Below are 16908 nucleotides of genomic sequence, written 5' to 3'. Positions count from 1 at the left end.
GTTGCAGGTATTCTTGGAAAATACATAGAATCATAGAAGTATGGAAGGCTTTGGATTGGAAGAAACCTTAAAGACCATCTCAATTCAATTCCCCTTTATGGTCAGGGACACCTTCCACTAAAGCAGATTTCTCCAAGCTCCATTGAACCTGGCCTTGAACCTTCCAGGGATGTGGCAGCCACAGCTTCTCTGTGCCAGGGCCTTCCCAGCCTCACAGGAAACAATTTCTTCCTGATGTCTGCCCTAAACCTACTATTTTTCATTTTGAAGCTGTTCCCCTTTATCCTATCACAACATGGATCAGATTACCCTGTCAGACCACTTAAAAGAGCTTCTGAAAATACCCATTAACTACAAATGATGGCGTTTTGTCCTCGAGATGTCATTGATACACCTTGATATTGGAATTTATAGGTGGGAGGCCGCTGATTATATTCACCTCTCCTAATATTATACCTCTTCTAACAGAATGCAAGCAGGTCATAAATGAGAGGTTGATCCATAGGATGTGTCAGGGATGGAAGAATACAGCCTTGAAGGAGTCAGTTGTCACTCTGGAACAAAGGTGGAGCCAGGCATGGATATGTCTCTAAGTAAGCCATCTTTCCTGTAGCAAGACTCCATTCCATCTGACCAGCTACTGGTATCAAGGATGATTAAAATGAGTAAAAGTGCATAAATATTGACCTTAAGACAATGCCATCAAAGCAAACCAAATTTTACAAAATCTGAGGACCCCAAAATCAATAGTAAAGAACTCATAGGTGAGACTGTAGGCATGTGTGGATACAGCATCTGTAAATCTTCATGTTGCTTTTGAATGCTTGTCTAAAATATATTTAGATTACAAATAATGTTAGGGTTCAACACAATAGTAATGACATGAAATGTGATGGCCTATGATGCACAGGAGATCAGACTAGCTGCTTTAATATCTCATTAAGAATATATGAATCTATGAAAAATAAATCGCTTCAGGGGAAATGATGCATTGCAACTAAGTTGCTTTACTTTTTTACTTCCAGCAAGTACTTGTACTGTACCTCTGTACTTGCCTGCTAGCTCTTTTCTGAGTCTCAGGCAGTCTTATCATTGGATTCAAGGTAGTCTAAGAAAGACTGAGAGAAAGGCCTTTTAAAAATCGTGCTCTTAATTGTTTCTGAAGTAATTTCAGCATGCATGTACTTCTGGGATTAAGACATTCACCTGACTATCTTTTTTGTATGTTTTTATTTTTTCTTTAAAAACATGAAAAATGAAAACCAAAAAGAGCTACAGAGTTGTAGCTGATTCCTGACAAATCTGATAGATCAGACTGTCAAGTGACCACACTTGATAAATATTTCCTCAACAAAATATGGTAAATATTTAAAGAACTCTTAAGCTTTACTGTGCATGACTATACCTCAATAACAAGTTAATATAATGAAGAAGGAACTTTGATACTTTCTAAAACATATGTATAAAAAAATGTATATATATTTGCCTGTATTTCCAGATACCTTCAGTGCAAGTGTAATTTCTAACTTAAAATCAAGTTTGAGAGTTGGAACTGGCTAATCTTTCAGGTCCCTTCGAACTCAAACCATTCTATGGTTCTGTTACCAAACTCAGTTATTTTAAAACCTTTAAGATTAGTTAATTATTCCAGACATCAAAATGAATGTAAAGATCTGAGCAAGTTACAGCCTGCCTTAAAAAAAATTACACTATATAAATGCTAGCAACATGATTGCTTATTCTGCTCCTGGTTATAAAACACGGCCATCTCCTGCAGGATGAGGTAGTGGTATTTTATGTTTTACCACATTTCAAAATAGCTACATAATTTTCAAATTGTATTGTCCTAATTTTTTTGAATTCCTCAGTACAAAAGCCTGTTCAAACTGAGACCGATGTACCACAAAATAATGCTACTCAGGGCGTTTTATGCCTGGAAACTGAAAAGAATCCCAAGAGTGTCCAAAGTCCTCTGGACTGGAAAAGCCTGCACTACTGGTGTAGTATCAGCTCCAACTTAAGCCAGCTGCTTCAGCGATGTGTGAGGAGGATGAATTTCTTTAAGTGTTCCCAATTGCCTGTTCAGAGCAATTGACGCGAAGACAGAAAGAACTTTGGGAGCGTGGTCAGACGCGGTGATTCTTCCTGCAAAAGAAATCTGCAAAGCTCCTGAGGGTGCTCATCAGTGTTAACAATGCACTTGAACCCAGTCTTCTGTGATTGCCTTGATTGCCATGGGAGTGCTGGTGACGAAAACAGTGTCAGACGGTGTCACTTGTCCAGTTCATGGTTAAAAGAGGCAGATAAAACTTGGTAAAATAACCCCGCATTAGACCAAATCTGCTGAAGCCGCCAAAGCAAACTAAGAGAGACAAAACAAAGGGCACATCAACATAATGTACATATTGTGAGGATTCTTGAAGGTCAGAGCATGCTCTTTTACTTCTTAGTGACATATAATGCCAATATTTGTCAGACCTTGATGAAGACCAAAGCTCAGTCAGAAAAAAAAGCACTGCATGACATTTGTTCTCAGACCTCTGCCTTTGAACAGCCTTTGTTGTAGGCACCTGGCTATGAACATAGTTTATAGCTAGAAAGAAAAATATAGTCTGGGTTTGGATGGAGGGAGAGGGCTTCAGCTGTGGTGGTGAGCACTGATGAAACAGTCACACAAAACCAGAAATATTTTCTCTCCACGGGCAACAAATTAATGGCAGGATTTGTCCCAATTAAAATTTACTCTGAAAATCAACTAGAGAGCAATCTTAAAAACTATATGAATTTATTTGGATTTCATATTGATAGAATGTAATGGAAAAAATGAGGAATTCAATTTTAGCAAGTTATCTAAACCCAATAGATTTTCCAAGTCTTTGTCTATCTGTAAATCTTCAGGATACAGATCTCCACACAAACATTAATCTATTCAAAAATTCATTCTTTTGAATTAGACTGATTAAACATAAATGTAATCCACCCAATATGGAGAGTTGATTATTTTCTCTTTTTTTTTTTCCCTTTGGTTTTTAATTAAGTTAAGAAGAACTCAAATCACTTTTATGGAAACTTCTGACTACATCTAGAATCAAATATTTTCACAGGTTATGACTATTTGTGTGTACTTGCACCTTGTGAACCACTTGCTTGTAAATGAGTGAATTTCAGAAAGGCTTTTAAATTATCATTTCTTTTTAGTAATTTCTTTCTATGGAAACTGGCTGCAAATAACACTTTCTAATTTGATGGCATTAGAAAACAAAGAAAGCAATGAAAAAGTTTAGCTTAAAAACTTTAGTTATTATTCACAGGAATGCCATTGATGAAACAAGTCCTGTGAATTTGAAGATTTCCTTTTTTATATAATTTTTTGTTAACTTTGTCAGCTCTGCTGAAGAAATAAAATTATATAAAATGACATGAAATGGAATAGGATTAAAATAAAATAAAATAAAATAAAATAAAATAAATAAATAAAAAAAAAAAAAAAGCAAAAGTGAAAAAAAATCCTTCATCTTTCCAGAAGGATGACAATACAGAAGCTTGATTCTATTAGAGAAATACTTCAAAACTTTATAAGAAATTTTGGATGTGAACTGTGTTCTCAGATTTCTAGTGATCTCAACATGATGATGAATCTCCACATCATTTAGTAAAATCAAACCAAAGAGCCCCTCAGCTACCACAAACAGAATGAATTATTGTCTAAAATAGTAGAAATCTCATAGTACAAATTGATGAAGTTATTTTACTTACTTTTTACTGAGGAAGCATTGTAGCAGGAAGGCCACTTAGGGATAGCTCAAAGATGCTGGATATGTGAGAACTGAATGGTAACCTACTTTTCAGCTCTGTCAGAAAGTTTTGTGACGGGTTCAGCTCACAGGCAGAGACCTAAATCTACTGTTTAGCTCCTCCACAATAATAAATAATCACAGAATATCTTTCTTGGCTGTAAAAATAAATATTAAAAGTACCACTTTCTCATCAGACTGATCTAGAATGGCTTCATTTCCCTTTCTAGCCTGTCTGTGAAATAGAGCTGAATATATGGCCATAGTTATTTCTGCTTGCGCTCAGATATGTACCTGTAGTTGTCAGACTCACTTTCCCCAATTCTGGATTCCATTAGTCACTTTCATCAAATCTGATCAGGGGTTTTAAAACTTTAATGAAAATAGTTACTCTAAAATGGAGCAAGAAAATATTAATTTCCTCAGCACATGTAAGGATGCAGAGTTTCTAAACCCTTCTGAAATGAGAGAGGAAACAGATGAATACACGTCTTAAACAAATGTGGTTGCAACTAGAACATGCATTAATCCTTCAATCCAAAAGCAAAAGTTAAGTTCAGTGTATGTGAGAGACACTGTGATATCAAAAATAGTTTGAAGATGACATCTTCATGGTTTGATGCTGAATGTTTCCTTGTATTTACAAGTGTTCAGCATTTCACAATATCTGGGTGTTTCATTAAAATTTTGCAGTGAAAAGGAAGTACAAGACACTTGAAAATGTAATGTTATCCATGTCTATAGTCCTGTGAGCAACAGGTACATTTTTATTATGAATAGTTAATTAAGAAGCAAATCTACGTCTTATCTCCAGATGCAGTTTTAGTAAGTGCATTAAAATGGCTGTGACAGACAAGAAAACATGTTATGATAGTGATGGTAAATTTTCCAGGTTAATCTCATTTCTTCATGAGCCATGATCAGTATTTTACCATTTCAGCTAAAAAATTACTCACAAGCATTGCAACAGATACTGAGAGACGTCTCTCACCAATTTGTTTGTCTCCTCTTTCCTCTGCCTAGCACTAAAATTTTCTTTTCCACTGTGGAAGCCAAGCAGAGTTGTAGGTTACCTTTTAGATGCCACACCAGTTTAATCACACTGATAGAGGGCTATGCAATCAAAGTGACAGTGCAATGATGATTTGCATCATGCCTGACTCATTACTTTGTGAAGGATTTGGCATGCCAATCAATGGAAAATGATGTGCAGTCCCTTGAAAAATGACAGTAATCCATTTTCCACCATTTGGCAAGAGAAGTCCTTGACAGACTTACAAGTTAGGGCCAAAGCCAAAAATTATTTGGCATGTTCCTCACTTTGCTGCTATTTTGCAAATCCTGAGGGTATTGATCAAAGCAGCAATTTTTTCTCTTTAATGTTAAAATCCTTATACCCTTCAGGATTTCCTTTTGTTTTCCAGGAAAACCTTTGAATATACAGATGTTCTGTATGTTTGTGTTGAATTATATTATGACATCAAATGCTTCTAAATGAGCACTGCCAGTTGTTAACATCCTAATAATGCTAATATTAGCATTATTAGGATGTTAACAGTATTGATTAACAGCCTGTGACAGTATTGATAGCATCCTTCAATAACATCCTTGTCCATTTCCCAGAGCAATTGTACTTACCTTCTGCAGAAAGCTTTGCACAAGTCCTTGACCCCTCCTTAGGAAGGTGTTGGACAGAATTTTCACAACACGTCTGCATTCAGGACACATCTGCATGGGCCCACAATAATAGTCTGCCCCATTCAACACCTATTTTGGTTTAAGTTGAGGAGTGTTCTGTTGGGGTTTAAGAGAAAATACAGCACTACTATCACTTGGAAAGCAATGGAGGTTTCTCTGAGAATCTCAAGAGCTGTGAAGACATGGCTGAGCACTCTGAAGATTCCATGCGTGGATCCTGGTTCGCCTCTAAATGCAGGCACCAGTGCTGATTTGGATTTTGTGTAACTCTAGACCTTGAATCCCTACACTACAAGACCATGTGGTTTGCCAAAGAAACAGGAAAGTGTGTCAGTTTTTAATTTTAGGACGAGTTTAATGCCTTCTGAAATGTCTGTCTTTGTTCATTGATTCTAGAAATATTAAAAGAGATCAGGTGCCTCCATTCTTTTGCACTGGTACTAGAGGGGAAAATGCATCCTCTGCTTCCTCTGCAGTGGTCTTAAATGTTCGCTTCTCCTTCTGTAAGGAGAGTTTGGTCCTGTGCATTTCCCGGGACTGATCTAAAAAAAATGTGAAAAAACAAAAAGAAGAGTAAAGAGGAAGCTTTATTTTTTTTTCCTTTCTTTTTTTTTTTTCCTCATTTTTTCAGATGCAGAAACATTTTACTTGAATTGGTTTTTACTTTGACAAATAGTCCAGACAGTAAAATTAATACAGAAATTCATTGCAACATTGGGCCAGAAAAATAAATAATAGTACAGTGTATCTCAAAACTATATTAATGTTCAAGTGAAATTTAGGTTTAGATGAGACAGCTAAGTATATATGGTATGATTAGTTCTGCTAAGAATTCCTTTCTTTCATCTTTTTTAATGAATATTCTCATAGTGTGAGCAAACATAGTGCTTATTTATGTCTATTTTAAGTCTAAAATGGAAAACTCTGTCATTTATATGGGAAAATGATCTGGTGAAATCTGTCTATTACTAGGAAAATTCTTTGTATATATGCATATACAGTCAGCAAATGGAGCTATGTGTATGCTAAATGTGATATTTATTAAATTCTCTTATTGTTAAAGCAGAGAGATGTTATTCCCTACTTACATACACTTGCTGTCATTGGTTTACAAGTCTAGTTTTGAGATGTCGTATTTTTAGGATGTTGCTCTGCAGTGGTGATTTTAAAATAAATACTATCAGGCAGCTTTACAAAACAAGTGAGTAAGAGAAAAACATACTTTTTTCATTCATAGACAGTTATTACCACATTATTTGTAACATAAATAATAGAAAGCAGGCTGAGTTTTGCATTTTAGTTTTAGTATATATAAATATTATGAAGGAGAACATCTGCAACAAATTTTTTATAAGAAACTTGGAAAAGTACTAAAAATGTTTTTTAAAATTAAGCATTTCAAGACAACAAAGGGGGCAGAAAAAACAGAACATTGGCAGGCTTAATAATTATTTTTCTTCAAACATGCATAGCTGTGCAAAACTTAAAGCTGAAACTTTTTGTGAGAAAGAATAGAAAGTTTCAAAGATAAAGCTTTCGAGACTCACAGTGGGTTTTTCTCCAATTCTTTCTCTTTTCTATTTCCAGTTAGATCAAGAGTTCTATTCTCAATGGCAACGCAGATCCAACCATGTGTAACACAGTTATAAAAATGCACGTATAACTCTAATGTTGACAGTTCTAGTTCAAGCACCCATTTTACCTGGTTCAAGTCCAGATCCTAAATATCCTGAATTTCCATTTCCCATGTACCAGCTAACTTCGGGGTTAGTGGGAATTCAATATGTGTAAGCTTCTCACATGCTGTGGTTTGTATTTTGCTCCACAAAAAAAAAAAAAAAAAAAAAAAAAAGGCAGCTTGTATTTTCCTGTTAAAAATGTTGAAAATGTCTTTAGGGCAAAAAGCTGTTTCTCGCCTAGATCTTCATATTGATTTATTAAAATATATAGGTCTGTTCTGCACAGTCTGAACTTATACATCATTGAAGATAAATAATACCGCAAAGAGCTTATAGTATAAACAAGCCAGATGAATGGAAAAAGAAAATATTATCCCTACATAATAAATGGGAGTTTGAAAACAAGCAGTCTGCCTGAGGAAGTCTGGCTGAGTGCTGAACTGGAATCTTTTTATCCAGAATCCTGATGTCTGCAAAACAAAGCTGTCATCTCTTGTGCAAAGCCTGTAACCCCAGGTTTGATATACAGATCTAGCTGAACATTTTTGAAGAGAAAATAAAATCAATCTATTCTACTCAGTCAGTCTCTATGGCATTATACAGAAGAATTCTGATTTTTCATATTGGATATATCATGTTGTCACTAAAGCAACTTGAGCATTTTGGTTATCTACCCTCTTTACCAGATGATTGTAAGTTTGCAGAAAAATCAGAGGCAATATTTATTGCTTGAATGATGACATTCATTAAACCTGACCAACTTCCCCAAATTTAGGAAAGTTCTGTATTTCATGTGGCTGACAGGTAGTCATAATGCAAATTTGGTGCTGTGATGTGAATTTATTGCTCACACATCACAGACGACTGTTGCATACGTACAACAGAAAGAAGGAAAATTTTAGAAATTAATTCTTTGCATAGTCCAGCATGTATTAAGAGTCTTATCATCTATCTTTATATTTTTGGACTTATATTTTCAGTTTGCCAATACTTTGTGCTCTGCAAGATCTGAAGTGAAAAGGCATAGGTAGAAATGGACTACTCAAGTACAAAATGTGGCCAACCCTCTTTCCCTGATAGAAAAAAGGAATATTATTACGAACTGTTTCATATGCTTAGCCAGAATATTTTTGCATTGCCTTGCATAAGCTCCCTTTGTTTCTCCTTTGTAAAAGGACATTGACAAGCCAGAATGCTCTTAATCCAGCACTTCTGGATTCCAGCATTTGTGCAGCTACATCTTGTTTTATACAAAGGAAAATAAATGGCGACAAATGAATTACAAGGTTGTAAATCAACTGAGTACTTCTGCTGAGATTCATCTCAGGAAGATTGCGGAACAGCAGTGTTAACAAAATGTGGATGGAAATACAGAATATTTGTGTCTGATAATTCATGTTTTCTATCACCAGTCTGAGGAAAGTTTGAAGTACAGTGCTTTGTCAGCATAATTATTTGATGCTTGTATTTGAAAGCCATTATCATAAGGGTGTTGTTATTCATATGGAGATTGAATGAAAGTTGGATAATCCTGAAGCACTAAAACAACACAAAACCTGATCAGATTTACTTTTATTTTTGTCCCTGAAACAGTAGCTTCCAAGGAAAGGTGGAACTTTGATGTTCCTAGACTACCAATGAAGCCCAAAATTAGATCTGTGTATGGGGTAATCTGTGCTCTGAGTATTAATCACTATGGCTACTTCTGTGCCAGGGGGTTCCCAAATCACAGAAGCAGATTCAGAGCCTAGGTGGTTCAAAAGATGTATTTTAATCACCAACACTGAATGAAGATCACTGCAAACTCTTTTCTCAGTTGCAGCTGTCTTCAGGCACAAGTGCTGATGTTTATGGCTTTTCCATCTTAGGCTGGGTCTCATTGGATTCTGCTGTAACAAAAGAAATGCTTGAAAAAAGGATCTGGTTATTAACATGCACAAGGAAAAAGAACACCAAACCCGCATGAAATGAAAAAAAACAAAAGAGGAGGGTGGCCAAGCACCGAACAGGCTTCCCAGGGCAGTGTGAATAGTCCCAGGTCTGATAGAGTTCAGGAGGAGTTTGGGCGACACTCCTCAGCACATAATGTGAGTCTTGGGATGTCCTGTACAGGGACAGGAATTGGATTTGGTGACCCCTGCGGGTCCCCTCCAAGTCGGGTTATTCTATGATTATAAGAGGCATCAGAGGCATTATCAGCTGGTAGGAAACGCACGTGCAGAGATGTATCCCTTGTCCTTTCAAAAAGCAAACTCTTCCTGCTGGACCAACAGAGCAGGATCTGGTACAAGAAAGACACTTGGTGTCTCAGTTTGTCTTTGGTGCTTTTAGTGAATGAGTGACTGCAGAGCTCACCACGAGGAGAGGCAGACCTAGGGCTGTGAAAACCCTCTGTCCAACCTCCGGCTTGGCATTTCAGCTGTGTGTACAAAGGAGACATCCTCAGCAGGGGAAATGGCTCCATCTAAAGCCTCACCTCACCTGGGAGAATATCTTAACATCCCACTGCAGTTACTGTGTCCCCTGGGGCACAGTGGAACCAGTTTCACACAAATTGTCAGCAATGGGGCTTTCTTCATGGAGTCTTTCAGGATGGAAAGGCACAGAGAGAAAGGAGGTGGTGATGTGTCAAGACAGCTCAGCATGGTCAAGAACACTAAGAAACATTGACCACATATGAGGAAAGTAGCAGAATTTGAGATAGTGGGTTATAACTGCAGTGATAGCATAAACAAGTGTCTTAGTCACAAAGCAGAACAGCAGATTTTTGTCAGCCTGTGGTCTTGTGATGGTTTAATGGTTCTCATTAAAAACCAAAATCCATTCCACAAATGTAGTATCTTGACACAAGAGATGCACTGCCCAAGAATGTGATAAGTGTGTTAGAAATTATCTCTATATTCTAGCAGTACTTCCTACCTAGCTATGATAAATACTTCCAGCCTGAATTTCATTTCACATTTTTGCATTTTTTTTCCTTGGAAATATGATAATAATTCTCTATTCTTCACTGTGGTCTGCCTGAGACAGGTATTTTAAAGTCAATGATTTCAGGGGGCAAAGTCAGATAAGCTAACCACTGTTACACTAATTCCAGTTATACAAAAGTATACTCAGGTTTTGGGATATGAGAATAGACTGTTGACTTCAGAAAGGCTTGGGTGCCCCATTGAAATTGAGGCTATAAAATTTAATATATTGTTAACATGACTTTAGTTTGGATTCAGACTAAATTCCCTTTTGTTCTCTCATTGTTATAAATTTCATTCAGTGAAATCAGTCATGCAGCTATTGGTGGGTGAAGAAAATTGTATTTAAAAATGGAGGATTAAATTAGGAAAAAAAGTTATACCGAGGCAATGTAATAATAAAATAATAATAATAAAAAACCGTGCAAATAAATAACAGCCAACCAGAAACAGACTTTTAAAACATAATTGGAATTAAAAGAAATAAATGTGTTTTGCTCTTATCTAATCTATCACTAGAACAGTAATGTGGTCTTTGAATTAAAACATGTAGTTGGATGAGAACAAATCCATCCTTCCTGTGACTCCATTAACACCAAGTGTTACACTGTGTGGGCTTTGACAGGAATATGCATGACTACCTGAGGCAGGAATATGAATTCAGTAATGGGCCAAATACTGTCAATGACTCTTTTTCATTAGCTGGAGTTGGGTTTAGGCACCAGCAATTTTAGACCTGAAGGAGACTTGGAATAAATTGGTGACATTACTCCTGTGGAAATCCGAGGAATTGTGGCGTGATTAAATAATGTATTACACAGAAAATCGGTGGCAAAGTTGTGAACTGATCCTAGATCAGGTACCTGTCACCTGCCTTCTTAAACACAGGAAAACCTGCCTGCTCAGGGTACCCAGGGTGGTTTCTCCCAGACTCTGTTTGCCTTAGGTATTTAGATTGTTAATCCAACAGTGCCATGTCTGTCCTTTGACATATGTTTGTAGACTGTTTGACACAAAACACCCTGTCTTGGAGGGGCCTTCATGACTGCAGTGCAAATAGTGCTAATAACATTAATAACGCTACAAATAACGACCCAAAAAGTGGTGGTGTAAATATTTGCAATACGTGCAGGTACAGCATATGTTACGGATGAAGATAAGCAAAGTAGGTGTCTGAGCTGGGATTTTCAAAGCCTGCAAAGCTGCTGTCCCTGCAGTGCCCTGGTATGAAAAACCACTCATATTTTGTAAATACCCAGCACATTCACCAAATGCTGCTACCTGTGAATCACTACCTCATTTCCAGTATGAGATCTACCATAAACTCCCTCTTTGGGATCTTGGCTCAATACCTTTTGGTGTCTCTGTTTCCCTAACTGTAGGTCAGAAACAACCACACTTACCTGATGCAGTTGTAGGGAAAAAAAAAAAAAAAAAAAAAAAAAAAGGAAACTAATTTGGACCAGCTGTTTTGCAAATGACTGCATGAATGTGGCTCTGTTAAGTACAAAATTTTATTAACAGGTAGGAAAAAAGGAGAACTTTTAATTTACCATCAAAGTATACCAATTTCTTTAAATTGCATTCAATTACTACTTGATGGGTAAAGCCCCTTTTTTCCATCCCCATTTCTGGATTCTCATCCTTCCCATATCAAAATCCACTCTAATTCTTCTACTGTGGAGCTTTAAAAATAAGCTGGGGAGTCATAAAAACTATCCCTCTCCAGATTCTATAGGCAGCCTAATAGAAAACAATTAGCTTGAACAATAAAAACACCAAATAACATTTGGGACATAAATATTTTCATCAGAGATGCACCTCATCATTGCAAAGACTTGTGCAAGTCAGCAGACCTGAGTGTTTGTGGAACCTATTTTGCACTCCCTTTACACCATCAAAGATCTGAAAGCATCTTGAGACACAAACTTTTTTGTAAGCTAAGGCAGGAAGAGAAACAGGAGAGGGTTACTGACAATCCTCTGTTGTACTATTGTACCCTAGCTTCCATGATATGCTCTTAGTAAAACAAAAGGGAACCTTACGATAAAAATATCTCCCCGTTTTATAATGTAAAATACAAGCAATTTTATCAGCATTAACGCTGATTGGCTTCCATTAGCCTCTTGCCTTCTAATAAAATTTATGATACCTTTCAGAAGCACAATTTGATAGAAAGTGAAGTGATTACACCCTGCTTAGATATCTCTCCAGCATCTATTCCAACAATAATGCGGTAATTTTATGCATGAAATAGCACAATTGGCATAAATAGTTATAATACTGAGTGCTGTCTAAGGAACCTGGCTGCTGGAAAATTAGAAAGAGCTTCACACTTTTGAAACAGGTAATTAGGATTTCTCTCCATGCTCATAGGAGGCAGACTGGAGTTTCGTTTTATATTTCATGTTTCATTAAAATATATGTGTTAAAAATAAATGTTGAATTTAAAGCTGCAGAGATTATGAAAATTAAAGGTACAGCACTTCTGCAGAAGGTAGAGTAAAATAGGGCATTTTAACTTCTAATTTTGACTCTGCCAAGAGTTTTAACACTTTCTGACAGGTAAATCAGCCTTTCACTGTTTTCAAAGTGTTTAGTTCAGCAATAGCTGCATATGGCTGTGGTCAGCAAGATGAAGTTTTACTGATGTAGAGTTATGTCCCTAAAACTAGTCACAATTTTAATTTTTTCCTGCTCAGAAAAGTGGATGTTTAATGATATAGGAAGCTCTTGCAAATTAGTGGTTCCAGGGCACTTCTCCCTGCCCTACCTTCTATTTATCATTTCGTTGATCAAAGACTGTCTTCACTGTCCTCACTTCCCATCCTAACCATCAGTGTCTCCCCTTTTTTTTTTTTTTAAACTCCACCATTTCCTTATTTTCATTGAACATAGTCAGGGTCAACACCTTAAACTAGATGGATTTTCAAAGAAATTCAAGCTTAAAATAAACAGGAAAACAATTTCAGGCAAACAATTTAATTTGTGATTTTGGCAAACAACAGATAGTTGCTTCAAGCTCTCCTGAAAGAGACAGAAGAGTTTCCCTGAACCACAGCAGTGCACATTTTTTTACCTTAAAGTGTCGAAATGCATTGTTCTGTTTCAAAATAATAATTTATGCTGAGATATTGTCACTTTGCAAAGCAAACAAGCAGGGAAACATGGAAAAAACCTACACAACCATGCAAAAAGAATGTCCCAAAACCCCAAATCCCCAACCAATCCCCAAATGTATACAGAATGAAGACAGATAGTGAATGCTTTGGTTAATTAAACCAATCCAAATTGTACATTAAATGTAGAGCTTGACTTAAAAACATAGATTTAAAGAACAGGTTTGTCTCTAGGAGGGACCTTGAAACTCATTCAAACAGATAGGGTGATCTTCCACCAGACCATGCCCTGACCAATCTGGTCTTGAACACTTTCCCAAATTTCCTGTTTATTTCCACATCTTGCCTCTGGAATTTAAATATTCTAAGTGACCCTACTTGTGGAAACCTTTTATGGGTGTAGTTTGGCTGTTTTATGGGAACCTGGGTAGTTACAACCCCAATGAAAAACAAGCAAGTTAGGAATGACTGTGGCTCAAATATCACTTAAACCTGTAAAATCAAGGCCTATTCATCATGGTTCAGAAGCTTCCCTTTTGTGAAGGTGCAAGGTGCATTTCAATAGACTGATTGTGAGGAAATGTCTGAAATGTCTCTCAGTTGTGATTTTTTTTCCCCTTGTAGCCAAGGATGACTTTTTACTGAAAAAAAATTCAGTGAGGAAGAAAAATAACCCTTTATTGTAATAGGCAGAAAGGAAATACTCCCTAAAGAAACCATCAGCAAAAGGCAAACTTTATTATCGTTTCCTTGTGAGCATTCAAAATCTGAAGAGCCTGACTGAAATTAAGCATCTGTTGTACAAAAAAATAAAATCAATACATTTAAATTAATGATAAAACTTCCCCTGTTCTAATGAAGAGGGAATATCTCTTCTGCTAGCAGATGCAATCAAAAAGGCACTTACCCAACTGCCTTTGGTCAGTGGAAACAGAAAGAAATTTATTGCCATAATATTAAACTTGAAGAAAAGGAAAATTTCTCTTTGTGTTTCTATGCACATGCTTGACTGTGGTCTGGTAAATAAATTACAGCAGTAAGAACCCCCCAACTATGAAAATGAGAGCAACATTTCACAATGTTCAAGCAAAATCCAACAAAGTAATCTTGTTTTCAGTGCCTGAGATCTCAAAATTTGATTGCTATTTTTCTCTCACCATTTATAGGAATCCTCACAGAAAGTGGGGAAAATAAGGTCTAAGGATTAATACGAACAGAAGAAATAAATGAATCAGCTCTCAGAAAATAGGCAACTTTAAAATAATATGAGGGGAAAAGAATAAAACAAAATAATTAGTTGTTCTTCATAATATAGAGCAGGAGATTTTTATTTATTTTCAAGTTTCCTTTTCTGTACATTTTTGGCTGGTTCTTGTTGCTTATTTTTCTTTTCTTATGGTTTTGTTTGTTTGGGGGGATTGGATTTTTTTTGCATGTTATCTTGGGGTTTTTTTGTATTTTAAACTTCTGTCGCCATCACATATTGCTTCAGCACTGATTTCACCAGGTTGTTGTTGCACTTTAAATACTGGAGATTGGCACACAGCACATCTGTGCCTTGGTGTCTGCAGCTCAGCTTGGAGGGAGACAAGGTTTCCTCCAGACATTGCAGGTCGTACTCCAAACCCTGGCGCTCCGTCCTGCTTGGGGCACAGCCAACTTCCACCGAACGCACGGTGCCTTTTGGGAATGTGCCACGGGAGAGAGGCTCCAGAGAAACCACAAGAGCGATCTGAATAATTCCTGGGGAATAAATTATTCAAGAGGTTTGGCCTTTGTTCCCAAGCCATTCCTGAATACTATGAATATGATAGTTATGCGTAAGTGTTTACCAAATAGTTTATACAAACAAATCGCGGCCTATGGATAGCTTGTGAATTATTCACTTCAGCTGCTCATTCTCTGTTCTTCCATAAACTGTGCTGTGCCCCTGAAATCATATGTTCCCTGATTGGATGACTGAAAAATTGCATCTCACTGCTCTCCCAGTGGATAACTGAACTCCCTGGAAGAAGGGAATTGCACATAATGAGCAGCAAGCAGCAAGTCTGTGGTGCAGCCGCACACCTTTTTGGGTGGCAAAGCTGATTTATAAGGCTCGTTCCCACCTCAACTCCTGCCTCCTGTCTTTATCCTTCTTCAGTCACCAAAATGTATAATGTTGGCAGCTAATTTTGCAGCCATACAATTCCAAATATGTGCTTGTTAACTGTGCCTGCATCCACAAGGTTTCAGTAGTAGCATTTTGGGGATAATGCTTGGAATTTTAGCATAGGAATCTGAGGCAGTTGTAACTTTTTAGCCCTGAAATATGGTACTGCCACAGCTATCTTGTTATTAACACTGTTGTTAGTGAAAATATTAGTAAATGGTACTACTCTTTGTGTGAGTGCAATTAGATTTAGACTAGATGCATTTTCAGCTCTATCAGAGAACACAGTTCTACTAAAAAGGTAGAAATATCCAGCCATGAGTACTAGACAAAGGGAACTAGGACCATCCTTTTTATTGTCTCTCATCAGCCTAAACTGGTTATGAAGTGCATCTTCCAGACATTGATAGATTATGGCAAATGTAGATTGTGAAAGTGCGTTAATCTCAGAATCATTTTTATAGGCAAACACTAAACATGTCTTAAATATAAAGCCAAGAGTTTATCGTTGGCATAATAAAATCTTAGTTGCTTAATCATTATCAGCCCTCATCTAATTAGTGTGGAAAAAGGGAGAACACTTGTATGCAGGAGAAGTTTCAGCACAAATAATTCTGTGCTGAGAGTGTCATACACACAGCAGAGTTTCTGTCGCTTTTCCTGGTGTTGTGCTCACACATCTGCCCCTCTGCTGGGACTGAAGGTGAGTGGTTTCATCCTGGTGGTGTGTGTGGCAGGGGTTATGCAGAGTTGTCAGCATCTGGAGCTTTTCCCAGGAGGAACATGATGGTGGTGATTGTGGTTTCTTCTTTTTGACTTCAGGATCCACTTGTGGTCATTTTTACATGCTTATTAGCACAACAGTAGACCTTGTCCTTTTTTTAGTTGGACTGCATCTCTGCATCCAAATGTACCAGATACAGTGCCTTCCTCGTGTCTTAGACATTATTTCCTCTTGTACTCCTAAACCTGGTTTCATCCAGCTCAAGGTCCTTATTTTTTTTAATTTACCCTGAGCAAGTTATTTATAGCCATGTGGTCTCCAGTGCCAGTCCCATATCTTATCACCCCACTCCTCCACTTATCATCCCATGTCCCCACTTCTTAAGGCCCCTCTTAACAGGGCTGCATTTCTCTATATCACACTGAATTAGAGTTATAAAACCATGGTGGTAGCATAAAAAGATAAACAGAAATAAAACAAATTAGCCATAGCCATCTGGTCATTAGAAAAATTGCAGTTTCAGCTAAACCAAGCAAAACAAAGCTGCAGGGGGGTCAAGAAAAGTTCAAACAGAATAAAGATGTGTCTGAGGCCTTGCAAACTCAACACAAAACTCACAGCCTGCTACTAGCACTAACAATGTGTTATTAAAGGGCTATGGGGATACAAGTAGATTCCACCAGCTGGGAAAGGAAAAGGCCTGGACAATCTTGCACTGTATTTGTGCATGTGTGTGGAGGGGAGGTTTTGCTTTTCAGGGGGGTTTTGTTGCT

This window comes from Onychostruthus taczanowskii, unplaced genomic scaffold (assembly GCF_017590055.1).
Source record: "Onychostruthus taczanowskii isolate IOZ18803 unplaced genomic scaffold, ASM1759005v1 scaffold70, whole genome shotgun sequence".
NCBI lineage: Eukaryota > Metazoa > Chordata > Aves > Passeriformes > Passeridae > Onychostruthus > Onychostruthus taczanowskii.
Note: the sequence above shows the minus strand (reverse complement) of the source record.